The 14826-nt window shown below is 38.2% G+C and overlaps 1 protein-coding gene across 2 annotated transcripts in view; it reads left to right on the plus strand.

Annotated features, from left to right (window-relative positions):
- Nucleotides 1-14826, plus strand: part of SLTM (SAFB-like, transcription modulator) — a 51598-nt gene that overhangs the window by 12289 nt on the left and 24483 nt on the right. For both annotated transcript variants that reach the window (XM_011940500.1, XM_011940501.1), the window contains exons 2-4: nucleotides 753-817; nucleotides 4041-4238; nucleotides 5117-5164. The gene's annotated coding sequence lies outside the window, so the exon portion shown is untranslated. The remainder of the gene's footprint in view (nucleotides 1-752; nucleotides 818-4040; nucleotides 4239-5116; nucleotides 5165-14826) is intronic.

Consider the following 14826-nt stretch of genomic DNA (forward strand, 5'->3'; position numbering starts at 1 on the left):
AAAAAAAAAAAAAAATTCTAACTACCAGTTTGCAAAGTTTTGAAGATGGGCAAAGAAGGTCTGTAGTTTGTCTGAAAGCTATTAACAGTTTTCACTTTGCAGTAATTTCTGCATGCCTTAAATCAGTTATTATGTTAAGTGGCCAGCACTCTTTATATTTAGGCTTTTGTATAAATAAATAGTTAGCATAAAAGTAGTCACTGTATTTAAGGAATTTCTTCTCTATGAAGAGGCAAGGCGTACTAGAGACAGAGTACAAGGCACTATGTCATCAATCACCTGATGGATTGTAAGATGAAGATTAAAGTGTGAGAATTTTTATTTCAGAGAATGCTTGTTGAAGAGAAGAACATAGGAAAGGCTTTGTGGGAGGTACAGATCTTGTACTTAGCTATCAGGTGTCTGTCTGTGTGTATATAGTCAGTAGAATGCCATTGAAAGGTATCACAACTTCTCAGATAACTGAGGATAGAAAATTCAACTGGTGTAAAGAAAAATGCACCATATATGTCAAATCAGTTAAGCTGATGGGTTCATGTGTAGGATTATGTGCACAGTGTATTTCAAACAGCATGACATAAGAAAGCTTTTTTTGTTTGGGACAGCTCTGACCAGGTGGTTTATAAGCAGTTGGCATTAGCTTTGTTAGATAGTTTGGGAGGGGAGAGTGCTATTGCAGGGTAAACTCTGAATATTTTTTGTTCTTAAAGTAATAAAATATCAGTTGTTAGCCCATTTTCCTTCTTTCACAGGTAAAAAACATGAAGCAGACGAGTTGAGTGGAGATGCTTCTGTGGAAGATGATGCTTTTATCAAGGTAGAGTGTTAATTACTCAGGTTAAGATGTTTATTTTAAGCCTAGTATTTTGCATCATGAATTTTGTGCATTGTATTGAAGAATGGTCACTGAAGTATGTAGGTTAAAGATAAAGACCTATATAATACTGACAATGTATAATATTGTCAATCTTATTAACTCTCATAATTGAGAAATATAGTAAATAACTTTAATTAAATGAGATACAAAAGCTAAAAATAATAATCTGTCCAGGCCTTTAGGTAGAAAGCTGGCCAGGGAAATAGCTACAAGATAATAGATATATATGTTAGTTCCTGGACAAGATATCACAGGGAAGGATATTGGTAATTTGTTTTTTATCTGCCATTGCATTTAGCTTTTGTATATAATTTACAGAACTTAGAGTAATGTAGACCTCAAAATACACAGAGAAAATTGCTGAGGTGTTACTACTTGATAAAGATCAAATTAAGGGCCAGGCGCCGTGGCTCATGCCTGTAATCCCAGCACTTTGGGAGGTCTAGGTGGGTGTGTCACTTGAGGTCAGGAGTTCGAGACCAGCCTGGCCAACATAGTAAAACTCCATCTCTACTAAAAATACAGAAATTAGCCGGGTGTGGTGGCGTGTGCCTGTAATCCCAACTACTTGAGAGGCTGAGGCAGGAGAATTGCTTGAACCCAGGAGGTGGAGGGTGCAGTGAGCCAAGATGGTGCCAGTGCACTCCAGCCTGGGCAACAGAGCAAGACTCCGTCTCAAAAAAAAAAGAGAGAGAGAGAGATCAAATTAAGAAGTTTGTTTTGCCATTTAAAGATGAATAAGCGAGGCCTTTTGGGGCCAAAAATGAGTGTATTTCAAAACTGGCTGGCCAGAAAAATTATGGATGTAATTTTAATTGGGGTTGTGGCAATTCTGTATACTACAGCTATAGAACAAGCTGTTTGTAATTGTAGTTAGGGTTTAAAATTTTTTATTATTATTATTTTAATGAAAAGTGATCTGCTTATTAGTTCTTAAGTGTTGTGGTATTTGCAGGAATTATTTCATGAGTATAGTTTCTCTTGAATTATGTACATTTGTGCCCCCATATATTCTGTTTTCTGGGTAAAACTAGTCCATATTGTCATCATGTCTCTTGATGTTTGTGTGTTTTACCATAGAGTCAGCTCATGTTCATTTACCCACCCATCTCTCCTGCCTCCTAGCTCTCTTCACTCTCCACACTGCACACACACACAGACACACACACACACACAGCCCCACCCCCAAAAGGTGTTTTGTTAAGGAGTTAACCCTGAAAGCAGATAATTTTAGGAACTGTTTGCCCAGGGATCCATGAAAATTGATGATTGCATGCGTGTAATCACCTTGTGTTTGAGCCTTTAAGTTTTGGTATTCTGTTACCCTTATTATATATCTTCCATCAGGTTTGTTCCTTTCTTCCTATTTTTCTACAGTTGTCTTCACCAGTAAGTGTATGATTAAGCAAACATTATCCATAAACTGTAAAAACATTGTGACTCAGTAAAAAATCTTTTACTTTTCAAATTTGTTTCTTTCAGCTCTTCACATAAAAATGTTACAGTCATTTGAAATGTCCTAAGGAGATATATACGTCTATTCAGAAGAATAATAGTACTGTCTCTTATATGTGCCACAAAGGATGCCTTTGTGTTATTGTTAAATAAACCTGGTCATAACATCTAGAATAACAAGGGAACTTTTTGTTTGGTTTTTTGAGATGGAGTCTCGCCCTGTTGCCCAGGCTGGAGTGCAGTGGTGTAATCTCGGCTCACTGCAACCTCCACCTCCCTGGTTCAAGAGAGTCTCCTGCCTCAGCCTCCTGAGTAGCTGGGATTACAGGCATACGCCACCAGGCCCGGCTAATTTTTGTATTTTTAGTAGAGACGGGATTTCACCATGTTGGCCAGGCCAGCCTTGAACTCCTGACCTCATGATCCACCCGCCCGTCTTGGCCTCCTAAAGTGCTGGGATTACAGGCATGAGCCACCACGCCCAGCCCTAGGAGCTTTGTTAAAAATTCTGTTTAAAGATATCTTCAGTTTATTTTTGGAAGTATTAACATGTGATGTATTTGATAGAAATTAAGTGAATGTATTTTTCTCATCTCCCACAGTTGATAATTTTGGAATTTATACAGTAATAGTTGCTAAATATCACCTATTGCCTAAATACCAGAATTGTATAGAAATTGCTTCTGTGAATAGGTGAGGAGATTGGTCAACGTTGGCACCTCAGAATAGGTGAAGTTTCCTTGGTAACTTTGCTTGATCTTTCTTGCGCCTATACTTCTGCCATAATACAGCCATGTACTCCATTTTCAACCCCTCACGCTCCCCAACTCATACTGTAGTACGTTTGGTCAAACAAGAGATCCCCTGCTCTGCAAGCACTCCACATTCCAAAACAATCATATTCTTTTCTGTGCCCACCTCTCGATAGAAATTTCAGTTTCTTCACCGCAGTTTAGCTGTGAATGATTAGTCGTCATGCCTCTGCCTCTTTTACCTTTTAACCCAGAAGCCTTTTCTTAAATCTGCTGGATTTACCATAAGAACAGGAAAAAAGGAAGGAACCTTTATTGCTTTCACCCCTTTCTCTGCACTTAATCAGAGGAAATTGAGCAGATTGCTGATTTTGTCTTCACTGAAGTACCATATATCCATAAACTTTGAAGGACAAACAGACCCAATCCCAACCTGTGTTACCCTTCCTAATTGACATTTGGCACAGTGGTAGATTTCAAAACAAATACATTTCAATTAGTTATTTGCATATTTTTCAAGAACAGGCATTGATGGAGCAGTTGGGTGTTCTTTATTATTAGAAGTAAACTTTGTTTTAATGTATAAGACTTCCAAAGTCTTTGAAGTTAAATCAACGTGTGGCACACAGAGAAATCAAGCCATATTTTTTGGACAGCTCCTAGGAGGTGGCTTGGTAAATATTAAATAACTGGAATTTAGAGCATCTCTAGTAGCAATTCAATTAGTGTGCATTTTAGTGTGAGAAATTTGAGAACTCAGATTGGTGTTTGACGATCGTGGTATTAGACCTATTTTTGAAGACACAGTTAATATATAAGGTAAAATGATTGAACTTTGGGAATATTAAAATATGATCAAATTTGACACATTTAAAGGTGTAAATTACCAAAAACATTTGGTGGATAGCCCACGCTACTTTGCCTCTAGTTGTACCAAATTTTCTTACCATTAAAAGGACTGTGAATTGGAGAATCAAGAGGCACATGAGCAAGATGGAAATGATGAACTAAAGGACTCTGAAGAATTTGGTGAAAATGAAGAAGAAAATGTGCATTCCAAGGAGTTACTCTCTGCAGAAGAAAACAAGAGAGCTCATGAATTAATAGAGGCAGAAGGAATAGAAGATATAGAAAAAGAGGACATCGAAAGTCAGGTCTTTAGCCAGTTTTTTTTAAAACATGACACAGATAAGTTTTAAATAATAAAAAAGTACTTTTTTCTAGTTCAATTTGGAAGTCTCAGAATTTTTAAAAGATGTGTTACTAAAGCTACTTATAAGTCATCTAAAATCCTACCACCTTAGGCAACCTTTTAAATTTTTGCTTATTTCTTATAATATATATTTTTACATAGTTGTTATGGAGTTAAGTTGATATTCTATATTTTCATATAACATATAATTTCATAATTTTCCCATAATTTATTAGACTGCTTTCTACAATTCTAATATACTCCTTTAATTTTGGACATTTTAAGTTCTAAGGCTTTTTCCCTACTCCACGATGAATGAAAGTACCAATTTCATTCTGGCATTGCCAGCATTACTTGGTGGTAGGGTTTTTTCCCCTTTCTGCTACCTTAGCAAGTATAAAAGGTTACTTTAATTTACATTACTTTGGTTATATCAAGGGTGGAGAATTACTTATAAAAGTTTAATTTTAAAGTAGATAATATTTCCAAATATTTTCTTTGAAATAGACCATTTGTCCTGCTTTGAAGTATGTTAGTAAATTTTAAGAAAGTCAGTGGGTTAAGGAGTCAGTGCTGTTAGTATTCATGCTTAAAACACTTCCCTTCTACCTACCTAATAAATGAGGGTCTCAAGAGAAATGTTTCTAATTCTCTAGCGACATGGCTAATTTTTTTTTGGCATAAAATATAGTCTGAATATTAAGCATTGATTTAATACCCATGGTATCATAGACATTATACAGAAAACAAGGCAAATGATAATCAGGTATAAGCATAAAAGCATTCTCATGTTACCCAGATATTTTGTAAAGCAAAGCTATTGTATACCCTTTTACATAGGAAATTGAAGCTCAAGAAGGTGAAGATGATACCTTTCTAACAGCCCAAGTAAGTTTACATTTAGTCCTATGAATTTGATATTGTGGGTGGAAGGGCTTGGAAAAGGAATCTTATTTTGACTTAATAATTCTTTAATTCATGTAACTGTCTTACATTTAATACTGAGTTATTTACGTGACATACACAAAGTACTTAAAACTATTGGCAAGGCCGAGGCGGGTGGATTACGAGGTCAGGAGATCGAGACCATCCTGGCTAACACAGTGAAACCCTGTCTCTACTAAAAATACAAAAAATTAGCTGGGCGTGGTTGTGGGCACCTGTAGTCCCAGCTACTCAGGTGGCTGAAGCAGGAGAATGGCGCGAACCCGGGAGGCGGAGCTTGCAGTGAGCCGAGATCGCACCACTGCACTCCAGCCTGGGCGACAGAGTGAGACTCTGTCTCGAAAAAAAAACAAAAACAAACAGACAAAAAAAGATTGGCAGCTGAAATTTCTGTTGCCAGAAAGATAATTGGAGTTATTACGAGTTTCCTATCATTTTCAGAATTTTAGAAAAAAGTCCATCCTTTCTGTAAAACCTAACTCTGGTCACTAGTCTTTTGAGAAGTCTCCATTCTTCTTGATTTTTTTCTTGTCACTTGATATAAGTCATTTAAAAGTACTAATATCCTTTTCAAAGCTTTATTTAAAATTTTGTTAATTTAACACTCCTGTAACAGGCATAGTCTAAAAATGATTAAAAATTTCTAGAAATGTACTTGGGGGATATGTGTGTATTGCAAATGACTGCACTTCAGTGTGTAATAACGCGTTGCTGCTAATGTGATACACACAGTGGACTTTTTAAAGTGACTTACAGATGTTATAAGCAGACATCTGTAGAGCAATTTCTGCATAAAAAATTATCCTTTGTCTTTTTCTCATATCTGTAACTAAAGAACCCTTTGTTTTTGTGTCCTCTTAATTTCATTTTTATTTTTAATCTTATAAAAACCAGAGAGGGTTTGGTGGTTTTGATCCGAGTTGGTTTTCATCTGATAAATAAATGCACACATCCCCAGCGAAGGGAGTCAGCGCCCATTGGCATATATTAGCTCTAGAATTACCACAGTTATCCAAGTAGGAGAGGATCGTGTCCTCTTTAAATGGTGTACTTTCAAATAGAGATATGGGTTCCTTTGTTTACTAGATTCAGAAAAAATAGTCATCAGGTCAGTTATTTCCTCTGGGTAGTATTTCCTAGAAGAGTACTTGGGCCTTGTGTTCATGGACTACTTAGTTGACAGCCCCTGCATGCTTTCTTTCCTGCAGTGCTCTTGCCTTTGAAATGCTAGTGAGTCACAAATGCTTCTGAGGCTATATATTGCCTCTCTGTGTGTTGCAGTGGAGGAGAAGTTGCATTTTTCAGAAAAATTGCATTTCTGGGAGAAATGTTGCTGATCATTTGGAATATTCAGAAAGGAAATATTAGAATGGTGAAAGTCTGTAAGGCTGTCCCTAAGTACATTGATTTCCTAGTGATAAAGAATCTCTGAGGGGCTGGGCGCTTTGACTCATGCCTGTAATCCCAGCACTCTGGGAGGCCAAGGCAGGTGGATCACAAGGTCAGGAGTTTGAGACCAGCCTGACCAATATGGTGAAACCTGGTCTCTAGTAAAAATACAAAAAATTAGCCAGGCCTGGTGTTGGACTCCTGTAGTCCCAGTTACTTGGGAGGCTGAGGCAGGAGAATGGCTTGAACCTGGGAGGCAGAGGTTGCAGTGAGCCGAGATCGTGCCACTGCACTCCAGCCTGGGCAACAGACCGAGACTTGTCTTGAAAAAAAAAAAAGAATCTATGAGGAAAATTAACTCTTAAATCGAGAGAGTACCTTTTCTAGATTACTGATTTGCAAAAAGGGGAAGTTGAGGTCTTTATATTATTTGGCAGCTGGATATTAGCTTCTGTCAAGGACCACGCCTATAGTTGTCCACTGTGTGAGTTGTATGAAGGCATCATATCTAAGGATACCCACTTAAATAATAAATTTCATTACAAACATTTTTTAAATGGATGGAAATATATCTGAAGGAAGAACAGTTATGTATTTCTTATCGGGGAGCAAGATTTGCCATATTGTATCAAAAGATGAGGTTACATTTTTAGAGAAGTTTTCTTTAAAATGACCTTTTTCCTCTTTCTCAATAATGTCTAATGGAACATCTAGAAACAAATGTATCTAGGTTCCATATGATCTAATGTATCTAAATATGCTTACCGAGTCTATTACTATGTGCATTCAGGGATACTGCATAGTGTATCCTGTTTTCAGTTAATGGCCAGTCTTATTTTCCTCTATGCTTCTGTTTACTTTCTCCCTTCTGCATTATTTTGAAACAAATCCAGACGTATTTCCCTTGAAAAATTTCAGTATGTATCTCTAAAAGAGAACTCTTATTTTTTATATTAGCACTCCTAAAATAAAAATTTTAATATTATGAAATATACAGTTAGGATTCAAATGTTCAGTTTTCTGTAGGTTTTTTTTTTTTCATTATGTCTTGTTTAAATCCAGATACCAGTAAGATCTGTATGTTGTGATTGATTGAAATGTTTTAGGAAGTTTTCCCTTCCATCTGTTTTCCTCTTACTATTTTATTTGTTGAAAAAAGCAACTTGCTTATCCCACAGAGCAAGGGTTAGCAAAAACAGGCATCTCATGTAGTTTGCCAGTCATTGCTCTAGAGCTTCCAAGGCCTGGATTTTGCTGATTACATTCTTGTGGTGGTCAGCATGTTCCTTTGTTTATTGTATGTTTTGTAAATTGTTAAGTTGGTTGTAGCATCTAGAGGCTTGCTCTCAGATTCAGCGTTAACACCCCACCCCAGCACACACACAGCCACCTCATAGGTATAGTACTGTATTCTTCTATTTGGATGCACATACTATCTGGTTGTCTTTTTGTGATGGTAACAATCATTGATGATTCATACCCAATTAGGGGTTGCAAAGGGATGCTATTCTAATTCTATCATTTCTTCTTTATATGTTGGAATGTTTCTAGAAAGAGAAACTTTCCCTTATTTACTATTTGGTTACCCTGTGGTATCATTTACACAGGAAAGCCAGGATATATGTTTGATTCTTTCCTTTTTATTTACGAATTTTCAAAATATTGAGCTGGTTCACTGGCATCTCTGACAGTGGCCAGTTCTTAATTTTTCCTTTTTTCCTCTTTAGATTCATTTTGAATTCATGGATTTGTATATATGTAATGTATTTTGGTCCATCACAGTTACTATCCTTAGTGCTTACATTGTTCCATATAGTGAGAGCCTCATCAAGTTGGCTCTTGAGTCCTTTCAGCACGATCCTAGTAGACTTTGATTGATTCCTTGCTTGATGGTATGTAAAGATGTGCCATTTCCTGCTCTAAAACTATAATTAGGCATTTCTTCTTTATAGTGGTAAATGGTATTTCAAGACAACAATCTAGGTGGTGGAGGTGTTCACTGCTACTGAGTTGTTCATTGTTTCTAGGTCTTTTCAATGTACAATGCTAGAGAAAATGTTGGAGTTGTTTTCTTTGGTTTTGTTTATTTTTACTTTTAAGATAAAATAGACCTTCAATTCATATGATATTTCCAAGATAACCATTTACTTTATCTTACGGTACACATACAACAACTTTAGAATGATTATACCAACACTACCACCAATGCAGTTACTGAAAGTAATTTAAGATTTTTTTAGACATATTTTTCGCAAGGATGTTTCCCTCTGGGGATGAACAAATCACCGTGTTTTAAGTTCTTTCCATTCTGTATGGTTGTATCACCCACTGATACATATCTAGGTTGATTTGTTTCATTTATTTTCAGCATTTAGGTATTGCTTTTGAAAGTTTAGTCTGGGCGGGCTGTGGTGGCTCATGCCTGTAATCACAGCACTTTGGAAGGTTGAGATGGAAGGATTGCTTAAGGCTAGGAGTTCAAGACCAGCCTGGGCAACATAGTAAGACTTTGTCTCTACAAAAAAAAAAAAAAAAAATTAAAATAGCCGGGTGTGGTGGTCCATGCCTGTAGTCCCAGCTACTCAGGAGGCTGAGGCTGGAAGATGACTTGACTGCAGGAGGTCAAGGCTGCAGTGAGCCAAGATCAGGCCACTATACTCCAACCCGGTCAATAGAGCAAGACCCTATCTCAAAAAAAATTAGAAAATTTAATCTGGTTGGATGCAGTGGCTCATGCCTGTAATCTCAGTTCTTTGGGAAACTTAGGCGGGCTGATCACTTGAGCTCAAGAGTTTGAGACCAGCTTGGGAAACAAGGCAAACCCCCATCTCTACAAAAAATACAAAAGTTAGCTGGGTGTGTTGGCGCACACGTGTGGTCCTAGCTACTCAGGAGGTAGATTGAAGTGGAAGGATTGCTTGAGCCCAGGAGGTTGAGGCTGCAGTGACCCGTGATTGTGCCACTGCACTCCATCATGAGCAACAGCAGACTCTGTCTCAAAAAAAAAAAAAAAGAAAAGAAAAAGAAATTATATATATATATGTATATACACACACATATGTGCAGCATATTTATATAGGGATTTGTCTATTTCAAGAGCCAGTCCTCAGGCTTTGACTTGAAGCTGAAATCTTTAGGCATTAGCCTCTATACCAGGTGGGCTTTGGTTCAGAGTCTACTTCTATTAGTTAATTACAATATTGTGATTGTGGCAGGTTCTCTATTAGTCAATTTATATGTCTATAAAATGAATATTATAATTCCTACTCAGTTGATACAGGGATTAATCATAGATTCTGATGTAGTATATGTGCAATTAGTGCTCATTTGTAGTGTTGTTTTACTAGCTTGAACATACTACTTACTTGAGAAATTTCTGGAGCTTTTTCTCTAAAATCTTGTTTGCTAATGCTTTAATTTTTTTTTTTTTTTTTTTTTTTTGAGACCGGGTCTTGCTCGGTCACCCAGGCTGGAGTGCGGTGACGCAATCTCCCCTCACTGCAGCCTTGACCTCCCAGGCTCAAGTGATCACCGCACCTCAGTCTCCCCAGTAGCTGGGACTACAGGCGTGCACTACCACACCCATCTGACTTTTGTATTTTTTGTAGAGATGGGGGTTCGTCTTGTTGCCCAGTCTGGTCTCGAACTCCTGAGCCCACGCAGTCCACCCATCTCAGCCTCCCAAAGTGTTCGGATTACAGGTGTGAGCCATTATGCCTGGCTTTAATATGCTTTTATTCTTAAAAATTTCCTCTAGTTTCAAGAACCTCTTCAGTCTTTAATATTATGTGTATTCCTTTTTCTATTTGCCCTTGCCCCTAATGTTTCACTAACCTGAAAAATCTTACCTTTTTTTGTCATATGAAAACTATATACCTCTCATAGCCAGATTCACCTCTTATCTCCACAAAGCTTTCTTTCATCTCTCTCTTATATGTAGTGCTTTACTATTCACAGAGAACTTTTTATATCCATTACCTTACTCAATCCTTGATATATCTTACATGGTTTACATGTCAACTCCACTTTATAGGTAAATTCATCCAGACAGATGACATACCACAGAGTAAAACTGTTTCAGTGATAACCACAGGGTAAACACCTAGGTGTCATGATGCCTAGTCTGATATTCTTTTCACTAAATAACTCCACACTAGCAAATGTTTTCTGAGTTCTATTGTACTTAACATAGTGCCAAAGTTAAGCGCTTCAGATACATGAAAATCAAGCAGTTAGTTCAGTCTTTCCAGCTAAAAACAGCAGTCTTACATTACATTCATTTAGTACATTCATTCAACAGGTATTTTTGAGTACTTATGTGCCAAGCATTTTGTACTTCCCTTGATGTTTAGCATATTCCCAGATAGGTAAGTAGTGGTTTAAAGTTATCATGAAGATTTGTTCAGTCCGAATACAGTGTTTACATGTCAAGCCAGAGGAAAGGAAGTCTTCTTACTTGGCCTATACATGTACATATATCATAAGATAATCTATGGGAAGTAGTAGAATTGGATATGTAGTAAATACTTGGTTCACTGAAAAATAAGTCCTAGGCTTGTCTTTGTCTCTTAGCAGTCATTGCTGCTCCTAGGATGAAATGAAAATAAAGGAACTTTATGTCTTTTAGCATTTGACTAAGGATTGCAGATCCCCCTGTGAGATAAACAACATGAGTTTGTAGACATTTGCTTCATCTTCATATGTTAAATATTTTTTTAATACAAACTTGAGCCGGGCGCGGTGGCTCAAGCCTGTAATCCCAGCACTTTGGGAGGCCGAGACGGGCAGATCACGAGGTCAGGAGATCGAGACCATCCTGGCTAACACTGTGAAACCCCGTCTCTACTAAAAAATACAAAAAAAAAAAACTAGCCGGGCGAGGTGGCGGGCGCCTGTAGTTCCAGCTGCTCGGGAGGCTGAGGCAGGAGAATGGCATAAACCCGGGAGGCGGAGCTTGCAGTGAGCTGAGATCCGGCCACTGCACTCCAGCCCGGGCGACAGAGCGAGACTCCGTCTCAAAAAAAAAAAATACAAACTTGAGTGGTTAATTTTAAAATATGCTTTACATTTAATAAATAAATGTTTTACATTTACTTACTTGCTTTTTTCCTCATTTGGAAAAAAAATCTGTTTTCAATGGGGGGGATTGTTTTCAAATAGTTGCATATCATGTCTGTGCATACATACCATTTAGACAGGGAAAATTTCCCATTATATTTCTTGGTTTGTTTCCTTATTGCAAGTATTTTGGACTTATTTAGGACTTATGGTTAGTGCTAGGCTTGCTGCACATACTGTGCAGTAAAATCAACAGGCATTTAGGTGTGGTTCATCTTTTCTACTTTACCCAAGTTGTTTTTGTGCTCCACCCACACTGTAATCAGTTTTGTTTTCTAGAAGTGGGTCAGGCCATTTCCCTACCGGCATTTAAGTATATGTCATAAAGTCTCTCTTTAAATTATGAAACCCTTCAGAAGACATGCCGAATTATTAAGATAAAAACCTAAAAATTCTCCAGCAAGTAAGACAAACCTTACTAGTTACTTTAGCAACTAGAAATAACATTATAACTGACAGGAACTACAATAGAACAAAGTTGTTTTTTTTAACATCATAGTATTTTAAAAATTTTACTTTTTAAAATAGCCAATAATTTGGACATTTTTTTTCTTGAAGCTTCCTTTCAGTTTTACATCTCTAAAATAATAACTTGGAAATGGTGTGCTCTTCGCATCTGAGGTAGATAAGGAGAGTCAAACTGCATTTAAAAAAAAAAAATTTTTTTTTTAAATATATATTTTTCTAAAATAGAGACAGGGTTTTACTAGGTTGCCCAGACTGGTCTCAAACTCGTGACCTCAAGCGAACCTCCTGCCTCAGCCTCCTAAAGTGCTGAGATTACAGGCGCGAGCCACCGTGCCTGGCCATGTGTTGTATTCTTAAGTTCATTTAGTCTGCTTTAAATACAAGCTGGGGTGTCTCAGTTTATTGCTTCAAGAAAAATTACTAAACTAAAAGACAGTTTGAAAGAAAAAGATTTATCCATAATTTAAGCATAACTGATTCTTCCCTTGCTGTCTCTACCATTCCACCCAAGTTAAAGTGTTTTTCTTTCCTTTCCAAATACTGCAAATTGAACACATAATGCTTAAAAGTATATTCTAGTAAAACAATTTATGAAGACATTCTTACAGGCTGGGTGCAGTGGCTCCTGCCTGTAATCTCAGTACTTTGGGAGGCTAAGGCGAAAGGATCACTTGAGGCCAGGAGTTCAAGACCAGCCTGGCCAACATGGTGAAATCCTGTCTCTACTAAAAATACAAAAATTGGCTGGGCGCGGTGGCTCATGCCTGTAATCCCAGCACTTTGGGAGGCCGAGGCAGGCGGATCATGAGGTCAGGAGATCAAGACCATCTCGGCCAACAATGTGAAACCCCACCTCTACTAAAAATACAAAAATTAGCTGGGCATAATGGTACGCACCTGTAATCCCAGCTACTCGGGAGGCTGAGGCAGGAGAATCACTTGAACCAGGAAGTCAGAGGTGCAGTGAGTTGAGATTGTACCACTGCATTCCATCCTGGGTGACAGAGTGACACTCAGTCTCAACAAAATAAAACAAACAAAAAAATTAGCCAGGTGTGGTGGCGCATACTGGGAAGGCTGAGGCATAGGAATCCCTGGAACCCGGGAGGTGGAGGTTTGCAGAGAGCTGAGATTGCACCACTGCACTCCAGCCTGGGTTGATGGAGTGAGAGTCTGTCTCAGAAAAAATAAAGAGGAATTCTTAGAGCACAGTATAGTGGACTTAGATAGTGATAGAATTTACATTGCTGTGAGTTGATGATTTACTTGTCCTAGACCATTTTACTTCTTAGCTTATGGTCGAGCTTTTTAGTATTTTTAGTTTCTTTCATGTTACCCTAGTTGTAAAATAATTGGTCATTCCCTAATTGGCACACTTTAACTTAGTCCAAATATCACTTATTAATAAAATGATTTCATAGAAATTATTATTGTTGGCCAGGCATGGTAGCTCATGTCTGTAATCCCAGCACGTTGAGGGGGCCAAGGCAGGTAGAGCGCCTGGGCTCAGGGGTTCGAGACCAGCCTGGGCAAGATGGTGAAACCCTGTCTCTACCAGAAAATACCCAAAAAAATTAGCCAGGTGTGGTGGCACACACCTGTAGTTCCAGCTACTCGAGAGGCCGAGGTGGGAGGATCAACTCGAGCCTGGGAGGCAGAGGTTGCAGGAGCCGAGATCACACCACTGCACTTCAGCCTGGGTGACAGAGTGAGACAGTCTCACACACACACACAAGTTTAAAAAAGAAAGAGATAAATATTTTGAAAAAAGAAATTATTATCCAAATGTACTTTTGAGCACACTGTAAAATATGTGACATTTTAAGAAGTGCATGCTTTTATATGAATCTAAAATTGCATTATAAATAAGCCGTTTGAAGTTCTACTTACGTTTCAACTTTTTTAGTCTTTTTTCACTAAGAGGTTGTCAATCTATAAAGGCAGCAATGCTTAGTGTTCTCTCTGTACCAACAGCATTAATTTCACCAGGTACCTTGTTAGAGCTGCACATTCTAAAGCCTCATTCCAGACCTTCTGAATCAAAATCTGTGTCTTATTTTAACAAGCCCTCCAGGGGATTCTGATGCATGCTCAAGTTTGAGAACCACTGCTCTAAGGCTTTGTATGTGGTAATTTCACAACAAGCTTCACATCGCCTGACTTTAAACAGTGTACTTCTGATTAGTTTTTCTTTTAAAAGTTATTAAAAGCTGGACACGCTGGCTCACGCCTATAATCCCAGCACTTTGGGAGGCCGAGGCGGGCAGATCACCTGAGGCCAGGATTTCGAGATTAGCCTAGTCAACATGGTGAAACCCCATCTCTACTAAAAATACAAAAATTAGGCTGGATACGGTGGCTCAGGCCTGTAATCTGAGCACTTTGGGAGGCTGAGGCGGGCGGATTACGAGGTCAGGAGATTGAGACTGTCCTGGCTAATATGGTGAAACCCCGTCTGTACTAAAAATAAAAAAAATTAACTGGGCATAGTGGCACATGCCTGTAGTCCCAGCTACTTGGGAGGCTGAGGCAGGAAAATCACTTGAACCCAGGAGGCGGAGGTTGCAGTGAGCCAAGATCGTACCACTGCACTCCAGCCTGGTTGATAAGAGGGAGACTCCGTCTCAAAA

This window comes from Colobus angolensis, unplaced genomic scaffold (genome assembly GCF_000951035.1).
Source record: "Colobus angolensis palliatus isolate OR3802 unplaced genomic scaffold, Cang.pa_1.0 Scaffold19, whole genome shotgun sequence".
NCBI lineage: Eukaryota > Metazoa > Chordata > Mammalia > Primates > Cercopithecidae > Colobus > Colobus angolensis.